The sequence below is a fragment of the Fukomys damarensis genome, unplaced genomic scaffold (genome assembly GCF_012274545.1).
Source record: "Fukomys damarensis isolate Sample0158 unplaced genomic scaffold, DMR_v1.0_HiC HiC_scaffold_12, whole genome shotgun sequence".
Taxonomy (NCBI): domain Eukaryota; kingdom Metazoa; phylum Chordata; class Mammalia; order Rodentia; family Bathyergidae; genus Fukomys; species Fukomys damarensis.
The window spans coordinates 50,979,596-51,003,601 of record NW_022900924.1 but is presented as its reverse complement, the minus strand read 5'-3'; the positions used below and the strand labels follow the sequence as shown (position 1 = coordinate 51,003,601).

Here is a 24,006-nt window from a genome sequence, read left to right as displayed (position 1 = left end):
CCACTCCATCAGGTACAGAGAATTATGCCAGTGTTTTAAGTATCTTACCCATGGTCACACAGCTAAAAAGGATGACAGAAAAGGGCACACCATGGGGGGAGAAAATTGAGGCCCACAACCATAGAGGTTATCTAAGAATGCAAGAAACTTTAGATTTCCTAGCACCCAACACAGTATCTTGTCCTTAGGATACTCTTGAGAAGTATTTATGTATCAAGGGGTGGTTGGTTGGTTTGTTGAATGAGTTCCTAGGTCCCTGAGAAAACTTGTAAATGCTTCTTTGCTGAAGTACTGTTGGAGATCCTCAAAATCTTACAGAAAATAGGATTATCCCAGGGAGAGAGGAATATAATTGAAATGTTCAAAAGGGATGATTATAAACCAAAAACACGAGGCAACAGTGGAGCTGATCTACCTAACTATAAAGTATATGGTTGTACTCAATAGTGCTAACCTTGATACTTAAGGGAACTGTTAATTATCATTAAATAAATGTAGTCTTACTCCTTCCCTCATCCTGGGACACAAGACATAGAGTTTTCATGCCCTGAGACATTAATTTGGGCTCAGTTGGGAAGCACTATACCTTTTCTCTGATGGTAATATGTTTTTAGGTAAGATAAGGGCTTTCTCAGTTGGCACTCATACACAGGGTCCTATACCTCGGTTTTAGCGTCTCTTTGTGGTATCTGCATAATAAAATTTGCACATGGTCTCATTGTCCGTCTCTAAAAGACCATCCCAGGTATGCGATCAGTGTGCAGACATTGTTTTATGGTACGCAAATCTAGAGAAACTTTAACTCATATTGATTATGATGGTAACTGGGAACATTTCTACTGGATGATGGACATCTTCGTGTCTCAAGAATTGAGGACTTATCGCCTCATAAATGGCACGGAAAATGTAGACTAGATGATGGCTTTGTTGGCTTCAGTATGCTTTAGGGTAGTGCTTCAGGGTCAAGAAAGGAGCTAAGTTTGTTGTTCGTGGAGATTCTGCCTTTTCTCAGCTCTAACCCACAGGTTTGGATGAAGGAATAGAGTGCTTCCTGATTTATGGGTGAGAAGCCAGGAGGGGTAGCAAACGCTGTGTATGCCAGGGTTGAGACTCTATAAACTTCACAGGCTAGAAGAGCAAGATGAAGGACGCTCCAGGATGAATATGAAGATTTCCTGAAGGCTCCAAATGCCAATGGCAAAGCACAACCATGGGAGGTGTGGCTAAAGAGCAGGATTTTGTAAGAAAGGCTAGTGAGCTTGATTTCAGTAGATGCTCAACCAAGAGGGCCATTAGCATAAGCCTAGTAAAAATGAACCGAAATCTCTTAGTATTTGTATTACAGAAGTATATTCATTCTCCTCTTCCATACTAGTCGAGTCACACCATGGCATGTGTTTAGTTCTTTAAATAGGGATGTGGACAAATGGAAATAGGCCCAGAGAAGCGTACGAAAAGATTAAAGTGTTTGTTCAGAAGCCAGATTTTCTGAGGGAATATTTGGCTGGAAAAGGAGAAAGTTTAGGGGTGTGACATCATTTTAAAGGATAGAGAAGAGAGGTAGAGCCAGCAGGCAAAAGCCGAAGCCTACAGGGAGGAGTTCAGTCCAATGTAAGTAAAGAGTTTTCATAATTGCTGTGGATGGGCTCTCTTGGAAGAAGAGACTGCCACAGTTGTGGGCGTGAAAGCAGGGTTTGTTTCTCACTTGCAGGTTCTGTATGACAATTAGAAAGGGACAGACTGCCTAGCAATGTAGTTGTTCACATTCAGTCAATGGCACTGGTGTTTGGGGTAGTTACTGGTACACAATGGCTATGCTCCACCTCCTGTGGGTTCCACCCTGATAGGAAGAGTCCCTTACCTGGGGGTTGCTGGAGTTAGAGAGAGGCTCACCAGAATTCCTTTCTCTCTCATGCAATTGCCATATTTCACCTCAGGATTTCTCTTTTCTGATTTCCTCTTTTAAAAAATTCTGTCAGTGCTACAGGTGGCCCTCTTTATGTGCACATTTCTCAGCCGTGGATTCAGCAAACCATGGATCAAAATATTTGGGAAAAAAATCTTTGTAGAAACCATATATAGTGCCTGTTGTACGCAGCATTTGCAAGGGAATAGATTTAATACAGGACACATAATTTACAGAATTATTTTATAATATTCACCCAAAAGATCAAATGGAGATTTGTATATGAGATCTGTCCACACTCTAGAGACCTGAAGAACCCCTTCGAGGGCCTGAATCCCATGGCAATGGCCTGCACAAGTCCAGCTGAGGGCCTCGAGCTCACACCACTGCCTCCTGCAAGTCTGCATGGAGGATCTGCACCAGGAAGGCCCAAAGGCCAGTGGTGGAAGCTAGAACGCCTGTGCCAGTGGGGCGAAGGGTCTGTGTCACCAGGCTGACGGATGTGCACTGGAACCAGGAAGCCATGCTCAAGGCAGTGATCGGAGCTCCCCTGAGGAGAACAGGAGCCTTCCCCAGTGACATCGAGAAGCTGAGCTCTTCCTTCGCTGAGAACAGTCACATTTGCATTGGGAAAACCAGCTGCAGTAAGCCTCCTCAGGGAAATCAACAGCAAATGATCTTACCTTCCAGTTCTCTTTTTATGCTGTTGGAAACAATCCTCAGGTGAATCCTCCATGCCCAGAACCACGTTGGCTCAGTTCAGCTGGGCATTCCAAGTTGACCACTAGTTAATCTATCACAGTACCCCCACCCCCATCATTATTTCCTGAATAATGCAGTATTAGACCTAGACTTTAGATATTATAGATAATCTAGAGATGATTTAAAGCATATAGGATATGTGTGTAGGCTACAGTACAAAGACACCTTTTTATGTAAGGGACTTGGGGAGTCACAGAGCTTGGTAACTGAGGGCATCCTAGAACCAGTTCCCCTTGGATTCCTCCCGAGGACAACTATCTAAACCAGATCCTAGCTTCATGCAGAAGCAGCTGACTCACTCCTGTTCCAGTGAGTTCCCATCACTGATTGTCATGTTTGCCTGCCTCCCCACCTCCTCCACCCCTGCTTCCAAGTCATCTGCAGATAGCTGGGCAGGGTTTCAAGGTATTTCCTCAAATCATCTTGCCTACCCTTTGTGCTTGGTGGTAACTGATTCTTTCCTTTTCTCAAGTACTCAAGACCTTTCCTTTGAAGCTTTTAGTTTATGAAGCAGGACAAACAGTAGCCAGCTGCTCGCTTCTCTTGCATGCTGTGATTTAACTTTTCAGCCATACCACATATTTATTTTCTCTTGGGTGGAATGTGATTCTCCCACAGGTAACTCACTTGTGATTCATTATACACCAGAATAATTTCTTAGTCTGGGCCTAGCAGTGTATTAGTTTCATAGGCTTCAGAGAGGTCTAGGATATTCCTGATCTCTGCGAGATCATGCCCATAGAGGAAAGAGCCATTAACAGTGGGAGAGGTGCTGTGTCCTGGTCAGCCGAGGGTGGGTGGGAGTGCAGGGGAGGAGGTCCCACCCCAAACATCAGTGTGGGGCTCAGGAACCTCTGGCTCTTGCATTGAATGACGGCAAATTCAAAACAGTCTGTGTTGGTCTTACTGGTTCTGCTTACACACCTAGTCAAAGGACACCTGCAGCTTCTCTGGACACCCTGATGCAGGTCTTTCAGTTTTCCCACCCAAGGGACCAATTCTGCCAGCCTCACTAGATGTCAACAGTGAAGTATCTGCTCTGTGACCCAGGTTTCATTGGAAACTTGAGTTACTCTCCTGGTGGCCTTATCCTACTCTGGGCAGGGAGTGTCACGATGGTCCCTATTCATCTTTCTTCCTTTGTTCTCAGAACTCCACTGCTGGGGTGAGGGTAGGGTGCTGAGCTTGTAGGCAGAAGTGAGTTCCACTGAGGGGCTCAGCTTTACCTGTGCTGACCTTCCCATGACAGAAGCCAGAGAGGTCTTGCCTCCCCCAGCCTCTCCCTTCTTTTGGGGAGAGGAGGCGATATGCGCACATCCTTCTGGGATGTGAGTGGATCCAGTGCTCTGGGAGGCCTTCAGAAAACTATCGTCCCATTGCCTGTCTCCTGCACCCTCTGCCTCCCAAGTCCATTCTGAGGCTGGGAATTTAGTTATTGAAACCGAGCCACTGAGACTGTGCTATGGCACTGCAGAACGCTTGCAGTATTCACCCACAAGTGTCTTTTAGAGTTCTTAACCTAGCGCATGACTATGAGCTAAAAAAAGTCAACAAATATTTGAAGCCTACATTTTAGGGGGATGGAAGGGCGGATTAGATAGACGGACCTCCACGTCAGGTAGTTCCATGGCTGGCCAGCACTTGTGAGGCAAACCCTGTACTAATCCATTCCATTGAGTTCCTGGGATAATAGGAAGTACATCCTGTGGTAGAGATGGCGTTTTCTCCACAGAACTCCCTGCCCTGACCCTCAGAGCCACCAGTGGGCTGGACCTCTGACTTGAGTATCTGTGTTCCCTCTAGCTTCCAGCTTGGGGTGAGGAGATCTCTTTACAGGGACCTCATTAACAGCTGCATGAGGAATCCAAGTGGCAAGTTCGCAAAGTAATGGACACCTAGGTCAAACTCCCTGTGGGTCCCTGTGGTCACTGTTTGGCTAGGCCTTGGGCACAACACCTCTGATGTTCTCTCACATGAACAGCCAGTCTGACTCAATTACTAAGTGACCATAATAAGCTAGTGGACTTGAGATTTAAAGCTAAAATAATCATCTTCTTTTCTTTTTTTCTGTCCTGAGGTTACCGTGTATGTGGTTTGAATGAAAAATAAGAGTATGTGTTAAAAATTTAAGAATAGTATTACAATAAAAGGCACATTGCCATGCATCTCCCTCAAAATACTGCCCCCACCTTTGTCCACACTTGTTCCGTCATTCTCCCCTCTCTGCAGCAGCTCTGAAGTCCTCTTTCATGATTGTCTTTAGTTGCACTGTCCTGGTTGCCTGGTTGCCTGGTTGCCTTGATGTCCAGGGAGGATTCAAGCGTTTATCTTTCTCTATCTCTTTGACTTTGAGAAAGAGCTAGAAGTTGAATGGTGCCAGATCTGGTGAATAAGGTGGAGGAGGACACACTGTAATGATTTTATGAGTCTGCCTTTCTTTTGAATGGCACTTGGCCGTGGCATTAGTCATAATTTTGATCATACTTTGTAAAGACACCCACAAAAGAGGATTTCCAGAACTGCTTCAGGAAGTAGCAAGGATGATGGGACTAGTGTGTTTGAAGCAAGGAGAGTTTTTTGAGGGAAGTAAATGGCAATCTGCCTTTTACTGTAATATTTTTGTATTTAAACAATCACCGTATGTTTTTGTCAGCTTTTGTACTTCTTTTGTTCTAAACAAAGAGGTCACTTCCTGTCCTCCCGCCTCAAATGTGTCAGCAGGATTGAAAGGGAGATGGAATGGTGGCTGGGGGAGCTGGAAGGGAAGGAGAACAGTACTGCAAACTTGCAGAATTTGCCCCTCAGGGTCAAAGAGCAGGATTGGTCTTTGCTTCTCAGACCACTTGCTGTCATCTGTTTTATTTTAGAAAACAAAGGAGATCTACTTAAATAACCATAACTTCATGGCTTCCTTTTATCCAGGAATAGCAGCATTCCAGGAAGGAAGAAGATAGGTTTGAGGAATTTCAGTTCATTCTTGGTTCTCTTACTTGCTAGCTATGTGGTTTTTGGAAAAATCACTCAGTGACTCTGAGCCTCAGTTTTGTAGAATGATCCACCCGTGGGTGTGTCCAGAAAAATTAAAATAAAGAAAGCATGTAGTGCAGTGCTCTGTATAAGTGCTACTTATAATAGTGATGATGATAGAGACAATAATATCATAATATTGACAGCTGGATACTCATGTGTGGACACAGCTGTGCTTTCTCATCAGAGAACATTTGCGACCTGCACCCTTTTGTGTGTTTCTCAGCTGTCATGTTTCTGTGTGTTAAAATGTGATTATTTTTACCCCTAAATCTCAACTCTAATAATAGAGGCCTAGGATAGTTTCACATTGGAGAAGTAAAATATGATCATATAGAGTACTGCGTTGACTCAACTCAACCTGCCACGTTTCTGAAAAGTGAGAGGCTGAGAGAAAAATTGGAGTAATGGCCACAGTTCTGATAGCCACTCAGCAGCTTCCCTTCCTGCAGCCCTGAGCATGTACAAATGGGGGTTGTGTTTAGAGGGCACCTTCATTCTCAGGCAGAGAAAAAGCAGTCTCTCTTCCAGGGCTGGATGCTAACCTCCCCATTCCTGATTCTCTGAGCAGATTTCTGTAATGGGTGGTCAGGTTTGTATAAATAGACCCTGTGGTCTGCATTTTGTTGATTGTTAAAGTAAACTCAATGTGGGGCTATGTGTTTGAATTAGTGCTCACGAGTATCCATACAAATTAAGATCTTAAGTGACTTCCAATTCAGCTATTTATTTTTTTAAACTTTACCTGTAATTATCTCAGTGTGTGTTTCAGAGATAGGGACTCTTAAAAAAAAAAAAAACAACCTCACCAGCGTTAGACCATGATTGCATTTCAGTAGTGAACTATTCTTGAATAGCAGTCGATAGTCAAGTTTCCCCTGTTGTTAAATGTATGTGTGCATAACATTTTTAAAAGCTTGTTTATTCAAATCAGGATCAAGATAAAGTACCTACATTGAAATAGGTTGATGTGACCATCAAGACTTGTAAAATATTTTTTTAATTAGACAATTGGTACACGTACGTAGCACGTCTTCATTCTTTTTCCATCCCCTACTCCTCCCGTGTCTCCCTGCCCCTTCCATCTCTTGGTCCCCTTCCCATTTGCTCCGTTTCCATATTTTTTTCTTTCAGTTCTTTTTTTTAAATCCCTTTTCCCTCTTCTCTCCCTGCGTTCCCTTCATCTCTAGTCCCATCCCTTTTGATAAAGATCTCTCTTGATAAATAGTTTCCCCGAGGGGCTGAGGTTTCCCACCCAGAGCCTGGATCTTAGAGCAAGCCCTTGGGGGAGGTTGTGGCCCCATTGCCTGTGCTCACAGACTCGCCTGGAGGCTCCGGGTACACCCCTGTGGAGGAGCTCAGGGATTCTCCTCACTCACACCTTCCCTTTCCCAAGCACCGCTCCCACATTTTTGCTGTATTTCTTAAATGAAAGCATGCTCTTTTGAGATCCCCCCCCACTATTTTCAGTGTCCTTTACTTCACTAACGCATACAGTTTACACGGAAGAGTGGGTTTCTTCTGGCATGTTTTGAAACGCATACTTTGAACATTCCCGTCTCTCATTACTTCACTTGCCTCCCTTCCCGTCCCCTTCCCCTTTATACCCTTCCTTTTCTCCGATTGTTTCTCTTCTCCTTCCGTGGTGCATTTCTCTTCTCTCTTTCACCTTTAGGCTCCACATATGAGAAAACGTGATATTTGTCTTTCTGAGTGTGGCTTATTTTGCTTAATGTGCTATCTCTGGTTCCGTGCATTTTCTTGCAATAACATTATTTCAGCTTTATGGCTGAAAAGGGCTTCATTATATACACAGATCTATAAACATATGCATGTAATATATACATATAAAATAAACATAAAATATATGTGCCATGTTTTCTTTATCCACTCACCAGTTATTAAGTTTACTTCCATAGCTTAGCTGTTGTGGAACACCTGTGACAAACTTGGGTACACAGGTATCTTTATTGTATGCTGACTTAATTCTTTTGGGAATATACCAAAGAATGGTATAACTAGATCAAAGGGTAACTCTATTTTTAGTTTATCGAGGCAGCTTCATGCAGATGGCCGAGTTAATTTATTAATTTACATCCCTGCTCTCTGTGTATCCTTTTCCTTCCTGCATTCTTGTCAGCATTTACTGGATTTTTGTATGCTTGACAGTAACCGTTCTAACTTGGGTGAGATGGAATCTCAGTGTAGTTTTAGTTTGCGTTCCCTGATGGCTAAAAAGATGTTGGACATTCCCCCCCGCCCCTGTATTTATGGCCATGTTTGCTTACTTGTTTGGCCAGTGTCATTTGCCCATTGGTTGATTGGGTTGTTATTTTTGGTTTTTACCTTTATCCAATATTAGAATACCAATGGGAAGGACAAGTCAGCTGTGCAGACTCAACTTTAGATCTTCCCCCAAGAAGGTCTGTGCACTTTTGCTTTTGGGGGGCCTAGCAGATATAAAATCATTAAAAAAAAATACAGTAAGAATTTGCTGTTTAGCTTCACTAGAAATAATCTGGGTCTTATTTTGGAATCGGGAAGAAACATTTTGTGATGAAGAAAAGCCCAGCTGGCCGCCCACATGCAGCCTTGTGCTTCTCAGGCTTCTTGGCCTTGGGGAAAGGTAGGTAGGGTGTGGGACGTGAGGAGGTGTTTCCTGGCTAACAATAGGAACAGGATGTTTTGAGACAGGGGCTCCTGCTTTCAGAAGTTCCTCTGTGCAGACCACAGAAGTGTATGCAGTTGTTGAAGGTGATTCTTAAACTCTGAACAACTTACTGCCCGCAGTGCTGAGTGGGCTGTGGAATGAGCTGGAAGATCCCAAAGCAGCAAAGGCAGAAAAGCAGTGGCATCCTCTCTGCGGGAAGACGCTGTAACCAGGGATGTCCTGCACTACACTTCGTGTCAAGTGGCCAACTGTGTATTGCACGCTGATCTATGCTTTGCATCAAATGCAGTAGAATGCTGGCCTAGGCCTTTGCTCTCTCCTGTTGTGCAGTTGCACACTCTGGAGTCTTTCCTGTTGCCATTTCAGGCATGATCCTCCTCCTCAGCCCTCTGTGCTGAACCCCTGACACACTCGATTCCTCCTACGCTAGCACTACCCACCCCGTATTGCCAAGGCCATCTTACTGGGGACTCCTGCATGCCTACCTCACATGGCACACTTGGTTGGTCCGTGGGCTTTGAAGGGGTCTTCTTGCAGCGCCGGGCTTGGGCTGTATTGGAGGGATGGCAGGTAGGAAGGAGGAGGTGAATTCTTGGAGATACTTGTTTTTGGAGACACACAACTTGGAAAATAGTTAAATAAGAGTTCAAAATGGAAAGCACAGCATATCAGAAGAGGTAGACAGGGCTGCCCAACTTCCTCCCTGTGCAAATGATGCTTTCCACTCTTGTCATCTACAACTTTTTGCGATTCGTCAAACACTATCCCATGCAGTCTCTCATGTGTGAGTAGGGTATTGTTGCTCCCTGTTTTGTGAGTGACGTAACTGTGCTTCACAGAATGTAAAATGTCATACCAGAAGTTACCTTGTTAGGAACGTGGAGCCAGGGCGGAAGGCCTGTCTTCCGAGTCTAAGTCTAACTTCCTTTTTATTCATCACCTGTCTTTGAATGGTGACCTGGGGCTGGGAAAGAGAAACAGTCACCCAACCCTGTCACAGAAGGGAGGGATCGCAGACTCCTGCTGGTGCTGAGCGTCTGTGCAGCCCATGACTAGCAGGGAGAACTAGAGAAAGAACCAACACAAGCAGTAACTCTGATCTAAGCCAGTGCTGTTTGGTGGAAATAGTCTCAAAGTTTGGCTGCATATGTAATTTTCAGTTTTGCAGAAGGTACATAAAAAAGGAGCATAAAAATTTGAATAATGTTTTATTTCATCCAACAGAGTGAAAATATTGTTACTTTATCAAGTCTAGAATTATTATTCGGACTTTTTAACATTCTTTTTTTCCCCATATGCCATGTTTGTATTCTGTTGTGTATCTTTAAACTGATAATTCAGCTCACTCGGGACAACTTCTGTATGGCTACTGGGTTCTCAGCATTTTATGCCTGTGAGTTCACATGCTTCAACAATCATGTAAAACATTAATTATAAGATCACTTTGTAAATAAGGAAGCGAAGCCTGTCGAGGTTAGGTCACTTGCTTCGGATCATGAAGCAGAGCTGGAAAGTGCCAGAGCTGTATTCTCACCAGGGCTGTTCTCTTCCCACTCCAGCAGACTGCAAACCCTTGAGGAAAGAGCCACATTTGCTTTTTCGCTTTTGCAGTGCTAGAGATTGAACCGAAGGCCTAATGTATGGTAGGCAGGAGCAGTATTTGATCTGGACCTGGAAGGATGTGGAGAATTTGAATAGGTGGAAAGAGGAGCTGTCTCCCCTGAGGGCTTGAGGTGCTCCTGCTGTTGATGCTATTATGTATAGTGGGAAAGGGCTCTCAGGGACAGAGGAGGAGTGGCAGATTTCTAAGCAGTCATCAAACTTGTTCTTGAGGAGAGGAGGGCACTGACAGGTCATAGTGAAGTACAGGGAACCATTGTCTTCAAAAGCATTTGCCAAAGTTAAGGGAGCCTTTTCATTAGGTGGGGAATCTCTCTCAAGGGACTCAAGACTGAGACCGTTAATACCACTTTCCTGCTAGAAGTTGCAGGACACTCAGTATCACAACATCTAGCAAGAGCTCAGGGCCACGCAGTTGCTGCTGTTGGAGAAATACTTCTGCTGAGAAATTCCACAGACTGAGCCCTGATGTATTCCTTTTGGGAACACTATTATATTTGACTGGAGGAGAACTGGACTACAAGGGCCACATGCCTGCTCTGTGGGTGGCCAACTTGGTTTTGAGTTTGTTTTCCTTTTTTTTTATTCATAAACATCACAAGAACAGGTTGTAAATGTAAGACCTAGAGTCTTACTTCTACTCCAAGGAGCTTGAACTTCCACTCCACAGAGCTTGAACAGCCTGAAGGCCTCCAAGATGCCGGGCCCACAGCCCAGCGAGTGCTCCGGGAGTTCAAAGGAAGAATGATGATCACCAGGAGAAGAACATACCAATAAGAAGACCTTTCTAGTAAGGTGATCCTTGTTCCTCCATTGAGCTCCTGGAGCACTCGCTGGGCTGTGGGCCTGGCATCTTGGAGGCCTTCGGGCTGTTCAAGCTCTGTGGAGTGGAAGTAAGACTCTAGGTCTTACATTTTTGGAGGTCCCAGCAAGATACTGGGTGGGAACTGTAAATCTGGCCGAGATTTCTCTATAGCGGGATCCAGCAGGAGATTCTTGGGTAAAGACCTTGAAAAGCCTCCAGAGGTAAGATTTAGGCCAGTTGCAATTGTTTGTTGTCAGGATCGAGGTGGCTGACAAGCCAGGAAGCCTCCCCTGACCCCGGCCCTGACAAGGACTCCGGGTGGAATCAAAGTTTTTGTGGTGCATGTTTGTCTTGTCAGTGTCTTGCCTGTTGTGTGTTAACTTTGTATTTTCCTTAAAACAGGGATGGGAGGATCTGGCTCCAAGAACACCCTGCTGGGTTGCTTCCTCACTAATTTTATTTTATTTTTTCAGCTTTAATTGAGTTTATTGGTACATTTTAGGGATACAGTACAGTTACTTTCATTGTTGGGATCATGTACCTCTACATGGCAAGTCTTGATTCTCATTTTTTCCCCTTACCTCTGCCCTCCCTTCACCCCCTCCTCCCCTCCCCATCTACAAACACTTTATTTTCATCTTTTCATTCTCTCACATTTTTTTCTTTTCCCTTTTTACTCTTCCCCTACCCATCCCACCTTCCCTACACCTTTAGCTCCTTTCTTCCCATTTCTAAATGTCAGTAATCTTATTAGAATCTTATGCATTGTTGCAGATTATTCACACCAGGGACACTATTCGGTATTTACACATGTGTGACTTATTTATTTCACTTAGGAGTATATCTTCAATATGTATCCATTTTCCTATGAATGAATCTATTTTCTCGTTCTTTATGGCTGAGTAATATTCCATTTTATAGAACTTCCTCACTAATTTTAAATTGGCTTTTTTCCCCTGAGCAGGAGGACGAGTACAGGGTTAAATTCTCTCATGGAAAGCTTTGCCCCCTGTGTCAATTGAAGTAGCCAACCTTTGGAGTTGGATGCCCAGCTGAGGGCTCCTTTGAGCCAGGCCTCTGTCAAGCTGTATGGGAAAAAGTCACCGGGCACTCCAGCACCCCCAACCAATTTCCTTATATAAATATTTGGGTCCAGGCTTGTGAAGAGAATCTGGCTGTGTTGGCTGGGAAGGAAAGAGATAACTGACATGGCCCGTGTTGGTCCTTGACCTGAGTCCCACTGGAGGGAGCGACTGTCTGCCTCCTTGGAAGGGAAGAGGTGTGCCCCCCGGGATTTCCTGGGTTCCCTTTCTAGGACTCAGAGGCCAGCTTGCCAGTAGCAGAACAGAAGGAAGGCGAGTGAGTGAAATCATCTGTCTGAATGGTGAGATCCCCTGGGTTGCTCCCTAGTTTGTCTTTGGAAGGGGCTCCAGGGAGGGAATGTGTTAACTTCTTGTGTGCCTGTTTGTGTGAAAGAGACTTGGTTAGGAGAGTGAGTGGAATGAGCTATGAAAGTCATCGGTAGTCTCATCTGTGCACCAAAACAAAGGGAGGGGGAGCTTGCCCTTAAAGAGCCCTTTTGGCATTGCGGAGCTCATGTGGGTCAGTCCTGTGAGGCTGTGGCTGCTCTTAGAAAGGACAAAACAGAGACTCTTGAGACAAGAAACTCTCCTCTAGTCTGAGTGGGCCTGAAAGAGCTGGGAAGCTCACAGCCAGGCTGATGAGTGAATGAGGCCGTTTTCTGGAATGATACCCCACCCTTTGTCTTGTGTCACTGGACAAGGGAATATCTAGTGGTCATGGGGAATGCTAATACTAAACCAACTGTTCTTAAGTGCATGATTCAGAATTTTGATAAAGATTTTGTGGGGGACTATGAGATAAAACTGCAACCAAAGATGCTTAAGAAACTTTGTGAGTTATCATGGTCTCAGCTAAGCCAGACTAGGCCCCCAGGAAAAAAACTCAGGTTTTGTTTACCTGAGACTTTGACAACTTGGAGCTTTGTGTGCTCTAGGAGCTGCTCAAGCTTCTGGTCCATAGTAATCATCTGCTAATGAGAACTATTTAGTTTTGGTCTTAGAACAACTGCTTGCCAAATCTGCCATTTTTCTCATGGTGAACTTGCCTCTCTCAGAAAATGTGACATAGTTACAGGCAAATCCCAGTGTTTCCCCTTTGGAGAAGGTCAAGCTGCCTCTCCTCCACTTGAGTTGCTAAGATAGAAAGTGTGGAAGAGGTAGGGGCAGAGCAGAATTATTTAGCTTTACTGCACTGGAAGGTGCAAATGAGAAAGCATGGTCAGACTCAAAAGAAAGTGAAACAGGGCTTGCACTCAGGTTAGAAAGAACTAAATGAGAAAATAAATCTTTGATAGATTAAAAGCAGGTAGAAAAACTCTGATAAACATATAATAGAGAGAAAATACACTGCAAGCCAGAGAAACTGCAATTGTGTTTTAACAGACAGCAAGAGATTTTTTACAAGAAAAATCAAGTTAGAAATTTTAACTATTTGATTAATGTATCTTTGTTTCAATTTAAATTAAGTTTAATTGGTATACTTAAAACCCTTCTTGTGCATTGCAAATTCTTGAATTACGATTATAGGGTTAACTTGCTCTTTTCTGTACTTTGTTGATAAAAACTCAGGTTAATACTGTTCTATAGTAATACTGTTCTATAGGTAGCCAGTCAAATTTTAGGATGTAACAATCTGAGGAAAAAAAAAAAAAGAACACTTTAAGATTTTAACAGCTCAAGTTTGTTATAGAAGGTTAATAGTAAATGAGACAGAAAAAGCTATTAGAAAAGCTACTTTTGATATGAAAAGATCTTATATGTTTGTCTTGTTAAAAAGAGATAAAAAAGATATACAAAACCTGAAGGCCTAAGTATGTAGAGAAGGTATATGGAAATGATTTATGTATGTTTGCTTGTTGGTTTCAAGTTTGTTACAGTTTACTTTTACAGTAACAAAGAGTTTTCATTCCTTTTGATTCTAATTCTATGAGAGATCTGTTAATTGACCTGCAAAAGCTTTGACTAGTCATAACTAAGAGATTTTATAATTCAATTGGCCAAATACATTCGAGCGTATTATAGTTTCACAAATTGTCTTACAAGTTTGTGTCTGTCCAACTGTTTTTAAAATTGTCCATTTATATTTTGATTAAAATGACATCAAGGATTCAAATAATTTGTTAATTTCTATAACCCAGTTTTATAAATTAAAATTTTGTCAAGATAAGTATAAACTCAGATCTAGATAGACTCCTGTTAATGGTAAAAAGGACAGCTACTCAAAAAAATTTATTCTGGTCTTTATTCACTAATGGGAGCCCCAGTAGTTTTCATAGCCTTCTGAAAAGATATACCCCCAATAAACATGGCTAAATATGTTGTTATAAAATGTTTACATTGGTTATCATCAAAGGTTAGATTCTAAATATGTTATTGTGATATGTTTATAGTGGTCATTTTCAAAATATGATTTCTGTGGAAAAATAGTTATTAAGAGGTTCTATTAAAAAGGGTTTTGATACCTAATTAGATTAAAGGACGTAAAGTTTCATACATAAAATGATGATTATTGTTAATTTTCTGATGTACTAAATAAATAGAAACTTCACAGGGTATTAAAACTATTAATGCTGCTTCAAGAGGCAGGATATAAAGTTTCATAAAAAAGGCTCAAATTTGCATACAGCAAGTCAGATATCTATGATTTGAAGTTTCCAAAGAAATATGCTGCTTGAAGATAAAAGGACTTAAAAGCAGATGAGAGAATTTTTGGGGTAAAAGGTTTTTTGCAAGACCTGAATTCTCTATATGTATGAATCTTTAAAAGCCACAGAAGGACAGTAATTACTATAGGGTAAAGAGCAAGAGTCAGCATTTAAACAGCTAAAACTAACTCTCCTTGCTGCCCCCTGTATCAGGGATCCTAAATGTGATGCAGCCTTTTAATTTGTACACGACTGAAAGAGATCATACTGCTTTAGGGGTGCTCACTCAAGGAATAGGCCCATAGAATCAGCCAGTGACGTATTTATCTTAGAGTTTAGATCCAGCTGTGAAGGGATAGCTCCCTTGTTTATGAGCCCTGGTAGCTGCAGTTATGCTAATTAAGGAAGCTGACCATTAGGAAAAAGTGAATTGTTCAGTTTCCCCATGCCTTTTAGAACTATTGAATAACAAGACATTGATGGCTCTCAAATAATAGCGTCACATAACATCAGGCTCTCATCTGTGAGAATCCCTGCCTATATTTTGCTTAAACCCTGCTACGTTTTTCCCTTGGAACCTGGCCCCCTGACCAGAATTGCCTCAGGTTCACTGACGAATCGTTCTCCAGTCATCCAGATCTGCAGAAAGACCTGCTGCCTGAGGCTGATTTCGTCCTGTTCAAGAATGGGAGCAGCTTCATGGAAAATGGAGTACGCTATGCTGGCTATGCAGAGATGACTCAAGATGAAGTGGTCCAAGCAGGACCCCTCCCTACTGGATGGTCAGCTCAGTGAGTGGAACTGTGGACACTCATACAGGCTCTCCGATGGACAAAAGAAAAGAGGGTAAATGTTTATACAGATTCCTGTTTGCCACTTGGTATATCTATGGCACAGTCTATACAAGTATAGTCTTCTCAAGCAGAGGGAAAACTTATTAAAAATAAACTGGATATGATATAGTTATTTGAGGCAATGTGGAAATCTGACAAAGTGGCTATATTAATTCAAGAAAAAAAAGATGCAATAGCAAATGGCAATGCTAAGGTAGACAGATAAGCCAAAAGGACAACTGAATTGAAACTTTAGATGATTATACCCACCCCCTGTAAAGGTTCTAAATATGTATTAGTATGAGTTTATACTTTTCTGGATGGCCTGAGGCCTTCCCTATAAAAACAAAGAGGACTTCAGAGATATGCAAGATTTTATTTAAAAAAAAATTCCAAGGTTTGGTCTGCCTCTCTCCATAGGTAGTGGCGATGGGCCAGCATTTGTAACAGAGGTTGTACAAGATCTAGCTAAACTATTATACTGCTTATTGACCTCAGAGTTCTTATAAGGTTAAAAAAATGATAAATTGTAAGGTAAATATTGTCAGATAACACTGGGTTATGAGTTGATCGGCTCCCTTTGGCCTTCTTTAAAATTAAGAGATACCCAAGTCATACTGGGTTCTCCCCATATGAGGTCTTGTTTAGAAGGCCACCCTGTATCTTGAGAGACTTTATAAAATTATCTCAACTGGGCTTATCCAGTATGGAATCACAGTTGTTAGAATTGGGCAAGTATTTCAAAATATTCAAGGGTAAATTAGAAATAAAGAAGACCTTCCTGTGCTAATTCTTGCCCATCTGATAAAAGTGTGGGACTGAGTTTATGTTAAAAATTGGAAAAAGACCCCTTTCCGACCTATATGGAAAGGGCCATATGAGACATTTATGGTTACTCCCACAGCTGTCAAGGTAGCTGAAGATCAGCTACCACCACTCTAGAGTAAAACAGAATTCCACTGATTCTGACTCCAGGAGACAGTGCACTCAAGGCCCTGCTTTCACCACATTGGAAGCTGGTGAGTCCATGCATGGCTGAAAAATGAGAACTGCAATCAAGATATAGACTCTTATATTGTGTTAAACTGTTATGGGCCATTATGCTTTTGAATTAAGAGTTTATGAGCCTACAGATGATAAAAATATGTGACCTTTATGTGCTCTGGGGATCCTAATCCCCAATTTACCTTTCTGAAAAAATGCCTTTACAAATTGCTATGACCCCTTAGCTAAAAATTTAAGTAAAATGATGAATCAAGGATTTGATTCTACCTAAAACCAGTGGGGAATGTGGGACCTGACTGAACTAAAGTGACTCCATGCTGGCCTGCTAATAGGCCAGAGACTGTGCTTCCCCCTCTCCTTAACAAACCTTCATATGCTAATTGCTAACTTGGTTAACAGCACCAAGAGACAAATGGTATGACAAAAGCTGACCATAAAACATTTCCTGCATAAGATAAGCAGTGTGTTTGGAATCTTATCCCCTGGTAGTTCTGTGAATGCCCTGACCTATGTTTGAATATTTTTGTTTAGAAAAACCTTATAGAAAGGACCTCAGACCCTAAGCCTAGTGCCTCTCTGAGCTACTTGGCTCCGGGAGTGCCATCTGGCCATACTAATAAAGGTCTTCTTATTGGTGTGTTCCTCTCCTGGTGATTGTCGTTCCTTCATCGAGCTCCTGTCGAGCTCCTGGAGCACTCTCTGGGCTGTGGGCCCAGCATCTCGGAGGCCTTTGGGCTGTTCAAGCTCCATGGAGTGGAAGTAAGACTCCAGGTCTTACGGTAAAGCAAAGGTACATGTTGAAACCCTGACATCCAGATGCATTACTCTCATTTCACAATGCTCCCCTGCGATTGTTGTTCATTGCGGGCGAGGAAAAAAAAGAGTATATAATCACAATTAGAGTATTAATACAAAGTTCCTTTTGTTCCTTCGTTTGTCATAAACATTTTCTCTACTTCCATAGTGCATGGGGTCTATTAACAGCTTCACAGGATATCATACAATTCTGCATCATAATTTGCTAGATATTTAGGTTGTTTCAAAGTTCTTGAACATATTTGATGCACTAGTATGGAATCACAGGCTTATGTCTCCTTTCTACTTTTGCAATGGATGTTTATAATAAATTCCCTAGCCTTTAAATTTCTCACCTAGAAAGCTGTGTGTATTTTTAAATGTGTTGGTGGCCCTGAGGTATTGCATTTGCTTTCCCAGCCATAAATGGATGTGAGTGCCCCAGTTTTGCTACAGATCACCAGCATTGGGTAAGAACATTTATTCAAAGTTTTTCTAAGTTTAACTGAGGTAAAAATGTGTCAAGAATTTTTGTGTAGGGGCTGGGGATTTAGCTCAATGGTTCTGGTACCTGCAAGCACAAGGAACTGAGTTTGATCCCTGGCACCCCCCCCAAATTCTTGTGTTTTTCCCCACATGCCTCTTAGAGTATCACGTATGTAACTGACCAGGCATGTAGGAAAGGCCACAGTGATCACAGGGTGCCTTCTGGGAGGAAGGTTGGTGGAACAGCCTTTCTCTGAAGACTGATAGTGAGGGCCAAACCCAGAGACCTCCAGTCTTTCAGCTGCCCACAATGCTTCCCTGAGCCTAATCTCAGCTTCCTGAAGCTGCTCGGAAGCAGCTAAGAGCTCTATGCTGAATTCTATGAGGTGTCACCAAAAATACGGTGTGTGTTAAATTAAAAAAAAAAAAAAATATATATATATATGTATAGTCAAAGACACCTTGCCATTCCATGAATCTGCCTCCTAGAGGCTTTGTTGTGGCTGACTCCATGTTCTGAGTTGATTCACAATGGCTACCTTTCACAGTCATTTTGACTTTGGGTTAGAGCCAGAAGTCGCACAGTGCCAGATCCGCTAAACAAAGTGGGTGAGGATGCACTTTAATAATTTTATGAATATATATGTATAGTCAAAGACACCTTGCCATTCCATGAATCTGCCTCCTAGAGGCTTTGTTGTGGCTGACTCCATGTTCTGAGTTGATTCACAATGGCTACCTTTCACAGTCATTTTGACTTTGGGTTAGAGCCAGAAGTCGCACAGTGCCAGATCCGCTAAACAAAGTGGGTGAGGATGCACTTTAATAATTTTATGAGCCTGCCTCTCTGTTGGATGGCACTGGGCAGCATCATTCAGCGCATTTTTTGATCACACCTTGTAAAGATGCTAGTGAAAGAGGACTTCCAGAACTGCTTCAGAAAGTGACAAGCACAATGAGATAAGTGTGTTCAGGGAAAGGGGGAATATTTTCAAGGTGATTAGTGGCAAAGTGTCTTTTACTGTAATATTTTTTTAATTTTATTTTTTGCAATAACTTAAGAAAAACCTTAAACATTTATTGTATTTTTGATCATCCTTGTACATGGCCTGAGGAAAAAGTGCTCTGTCTGTCTGTCTGCTTCCACACCCCAGCTGCACATGGCTCTGTCACAGACTTTGGAGGCAGAAGGAGGTGTGTCACGGGACAACTTACTTAATCAGTCTGTCTCATCCCTTTATCTGAAATGGGGATGGCAGCACTGTCTCCCTAGAACATTGCTATGAGGATTAAGTGAGTTGATACTTGAAAAGTGCTAAGCACAATGTTGGTGCAGCATTTGTACTCAATAAATGGTGACAAGTGTGTGTTTGCATTTACTTTCAGCATGTTCTTGTGGCTTCCTTTGGGCAAAATAGGACCTTCCTGGCCTCCAGAGTCCTCACCTGTAAAATGGGGGAATAGCACCAGCTTCCCTCACAAAGGTGTTAAGAGGGTTTACGTGAGATACTGTAGAGAGAGCACTTGGCACAGAGCCCTGCACAAGAGGACCCTCTGTAAAGGTGGCAAAAAGCAAAAGTGTTGTTTTTGAATTTTATTTTATAATCTACAAAAGAGAGGGTTTTGCTCTCTTATATGATCTCAGCAGCAGTTCTGCGGGATCAGCTCATAGATTTTGACCACGTATTAGTTACTTTTCTCTCACTGCTGAGATGAAACACCTGACACCCAAAGTTAGAAGGGAGGGGCTGTATTTGGCTTACAGTTCATAGAGGTTTCAGTGCACAGTCAGCTGGCTCCAAGACAAGGATGGCAAACACAGAGCAGAGGAGAAGCAACATGGCACTCACAAGGCCGCAAAAGCAACAAGGGAGCTCAACAGCATCTTCCTGCCCCTTTTATCCCACCCACACTATTGGGATTAGGTTGGTGCCAAAGCAATGCCCCATATGTAGAGGTTTGGTAATCACATGGTCCTAACCCCAAGCATCACATAATCCAGATTCAGCCACCTCTGATAAAGAAAGTCCCACCTCATCCACATGAGGCTTTGGGGGGACATCTGAATGCAAACCAGGACAGAGACCATATTTGCTGTTAAAGCCTATTTTTCATGCTGCACTGTAAGGCTGCGGCCATCATGAAACGAGCAGGAGGCAACGAAACTGATTTCTGTGGTAGTGATACACGAATTCACAGAATGAAATGATACTAATTCAGTGACTTCATCCACAGTCGGTATCAGAAGAAACGGGTAGATTTATGGGAAATATCAAACGTTTCTTTATGATTAGCCATACAGATCAAAGTTGTCTAGAAGAGAAAGCAGAAGACACATTCTTTTTTGTTTGTTTGTTAGTTTTTGTACCAGGGATAAAACTTGGGTCCTTGCACTTGCGAGGCAGGCGGTGGAAACACTGAGCTAAATCCCTGGCAGAAGACACATTCTTGAGGAAAGACAAAGAAGTGGCTGAGGAGGTCTTGAACACAGCTCACCTACCCACTCCTCTCATGTGTGTGGTCCTGCCCTATCTTTGAGTCTGGGTTGAGCTGGACCTCCGCAGACAGACTCCAGAGCCATCCAGATGCAGAGTCCCCTTCCCCGCCAGGAGTGAGTCACTCTGCAGCTGTAATTCCCTCTTCTCTGCTGCTTCTCCCCTTGAGAGGCCACAGCACTTACGGGGTGCTGGGATGTTCAGGCAGGGTGCTAGATTATGAGTGTTTGTGGGCCAAATGGATGAATTAGCAGATATCTGCTCATGATGCTTCAAGGGGTGTGTATGTGTGATAATAACAGATGCGTTTGCAAGGTGAGGTAAGTGGAAAGTCAGTGCCAGGATCTGCTCAGGCTGAGGATAGGTGAATTCAATAATTATGTCCAGAAAATGCCAAGGACTTTCCCTTACTCACATGGCCTTGCCCTCTGTGGGACACCAGCTGTTCCTTTATCCCCGCTCATTCTTCCTCTAAGCAGCTTCTCTTTCAATTTCTATCTTGTCAATCTCTGTCTGTGCCAGTTACCCTTGCCTGGGGTTTGGGCTGGGGAAGGTTTGAAGTTGTGTTTACTTCTGTTTTCTGGGTAAAAGCTCAGCTCTGGGCACTTCAGCAGAAGGCATGCGTGTTTCTTTTCGTAGCACACACACTCTGTGGGTCAGAGAAGAACTAGGGCCCTTGGCTGTCCTTGGGTACAGTAGCTGGGAGTCAGTCTGAGGACACTCTTGATCCAAAGGAACTTTGCTATCCACAGGTGAGTTTCTGGCCCTTCTGCCTTGCCACTGCTCATCTGGGGCGGCCAAATCTAAACAACACTTGTGTCCTTTGCTGAGCACCTGTTCATGCTGCACAATGTCAGGGAGTTACACATTTGTCATGTCAAATACTTGTACCTTTTAGCACTGATGTGCGTTCCCAGCATTCTCTGAGAACCTTGGCCAGACGCTAAAGCCAGGGCCTGATTCAGTGGAAAGGGGAGGATTTGAGAGGGAGCCAAGAAATCAGGACTGCGGTTGGCTGTGTCACAAAAGATGTGATCTTGTGCCTGCCAGGAGCCTGTTTCCTCTTCTTGGAGACAGCAGTGTGTACAGTTAGACCTGATGCTGTATAATTCTTTCTAATTCATGCCACCCATGTGTCTACTTCAACCTCCCCTGCTCTCTCTCTTGCATAAGTTCCTCTTGTATTGCATGCAGGTGAGAGTGACATAGTTAGAAGCCCTGCATTTCCTGAGTGAGTCTCATCTGATCTTCCAGTGACAAAGATTTTGATTGTTCTCTTCTGTGCTTCATAAGCTTGGCCCACCATGTTGGTATGATATGAGGCTGCTGCCTTGGATGTGAGGTCCTGAGCTGTCTTAGGTAGAAGTATTATTTTGGGCCAGTTATTTCCAGGACTGGATCTTTAGTCCATCTCACACCAAAAGTGGAAATTAATTTTTCAAGCAACGTTCAGGTATCTTAAACCTTAAATGGCATGAAATTCTATTTACGCATTCCCCCTTTTATTGATAGTACTTTTGGTGTCCTGACTAAAAAATCTTCATGTATGTCAAGTTCATTCTCCTGTATTTTATTCTAGTTCTTTCTGAACTTTTACATACAGGATGCATCTCAAATTTATAGACAAAATGGGGTAATGATCAGGACTCATTTTTTTTTTTTTCTGAATAGATATCCAGACATTCCAGAAATTTTTACTAAGAAGACAATTTTTCCACACTGAGTTGCACTGATATTACTGTGAGAAATTGAGTGAATGTATGTGTGTGGGCCTACTTCTGGTTGCTGTTCTCTTTCATGGCTCTATTTGTCCTTACACCAATAACATGTCCCTTTGTTTTCTGTGGTTTTATAAGATTACCTTTGCTATTTTATTTGTGTTTCCTTATAAATTTTAGGATCAGCTTGTGGATTTGCACAAAATAGCTGCTGGGATTTTGATTTTGATTGTATTGAAGGTATCGATCAAAGTATTAGTCCAAGTTCTCTAGTACTGAAATTAAAGTTTTTATCCTGAGTTCAGAGGCTGCACAGCTATTGGTGGTAAAAGCCTGGGAGAGCTGGCCATTTGGTTAGAGTCTGAAGGCAGGAAACCCGCCTTCCCACTGCTTCAGATCTAGGCATTCAAGCAGGAGGAGTTCCCTTTTCCTTATGGGAGGATCAGCCTTGTTGTGTCCAGGCTCCTGATTGGGATGATGCCTTGTCACCTTAGGAAGGAATTTGATATCCTTCAAATGTTAACCAAATATTCATTCAAATGATAATTGTACCCAAAGCACCCTCTTAGACACACTCAGAATAATGTTTGTGCAGATATTTGGGCACATTGTAGATCCATCAGTCAAGCCGACACATAAGATTAGCTGCCATAATCATCTTGGGGGCAAAGTAACATTTTAACAAAATCCAACCTTTCCGTTCATGAACATGGTATGCATAACCATTTATTTAGGTACTCTATAACTTCTCTCTGTAATGTTTTGTAGTTTTTGAATAACAAATTTTGCTTATTTTAATTGCTTCTTGGTATTTGATTTGAAAAATTGATATTTAATAGTCTTTCATGGCATTTGATCTTTTTCCTTTTGTAAATAGAATATAAAATATATTTCCCCAATATTTTCATTGCCAAAGCATTTTCTTATTTGGTCCTCACAGTGGCTCTCAGAAAGAGACAGAGGATCTATGAGCACTTCTACCTTCCTGTAAGGCAGCTCAGCTTCAAAGATATGATCTAAGTGTCTACTGTCTAGCAAATGACAGAGCAAATCCCAGAATCCAGGACTTGTCTTTTGTTCCTGATAACAAAAGCATTCTCTATAAAGATAGTCCTTTGTGATTTTTACTGAGAACATATCTCATAGGAGCCCAGCCTCATGGAGATTCTCTTGTCTGTGGCCTCTATAGACAATGCAGGAGGAAGAGGAGAAGGCAGCAGAGGGAGCAAAGTAGACCAAGGTAAATATATGTAGGACACTAAAGTGGGGAGGGAAAGTAAGGTTACTGTCAGGTCATACAAGGTTTACATGTCTGTTAGGAAAAGGTGCCTTTCAGCCAGGGCCGAATGCCTTTATGCAATGAATACCTCACATAGTCGTATGTGACATCCCAGAGGGAAAACCACAACGACAGAAACTTTACTAATTCAGGATTAATTAAGGATGGGAAACCTCAATTTGTATTTTGTTTGTTTCTTTCTGAGAAATTCACTAAAAGTTCGTTCAAGGTGGTTCAAAGCTAAAAGAGAAGAAACCATCTTATCTCTCCTTTCTTTTTTTTTTTCTCATTGAGTTTATTGGTACATTTTAGGTATACAGTACAGTTACATTCATTGTTGGAATCTTGTACCTTTACATGACAGGTCTTGGTTCTCATTTTTTCCCCTTGTCCCTGCCTTTTCTGTCCTTTCTTTACAACCTTTCCCTTCTATCCTTTTTCTTTGCTCTTTTTTTCTTTGTTTCCATTACTCAGTAATTTACAGGCCCTGAAAACACAGAAATAAGCCAGTGGTATCTCTCCTTCGGGTCTTGTAAGTCTTACAAACTTTTGTGATGGCTAATAATATATTTTATTAAAATCTTAAAAAATATCTTTTTAGTATCTTTTTAAGATATTTAAATATCTTTTAAAGATACTTTAAAAGAAACACATTGATATATTCATGAGTGAAATGACATGATGTTGGAGATTTGTTTCAGAATAACCTAGAATATTTAGGAGTAGGTAGGGGAGTAAACAAAATAATACTGGCTATGAGTTGATAATTATTGGATCTGGGTTGTGGATCCATGGAGGCTCATTATCATTCATATCTGTCTTTCTAGTTATCTACTTTAAACAAAATTTTCTTTTCTTTTCTTCCTTTTTTTTTTTT

General features: G+C 42.2%; 1 protein-coding gene across 3 annotated transcripts in view; it reads left to right on the top strand.

Moving 5' to 3' along the window:
• The window catches only part of St6gal1 (ST6 beta-galactoside alpha-2,6-sialyltransferase 1), a 99,808-nt gene that overhangs the window by 16,041 nt on the left and 59,761 nt on the right, over nucleotides 1-24,006 (top strand). Inside the window, exon 1 of one of the 3 annotated variants that reach the window (XM_010624151.3) lies at nucleotides 16,253-16,370. The exons of the other annotated variants lie outside the window; for them this stretch is intronic. The gene's annotated coding sequence lies outside the window, so the exon portion shown is untranslated. Of the gene's footprint in view, nucleotides 1-16,252; nucleotides 16,371-24,006 lie in introns of those variants that run through there. 3 annotated transcript variants of the gene reach the window in all.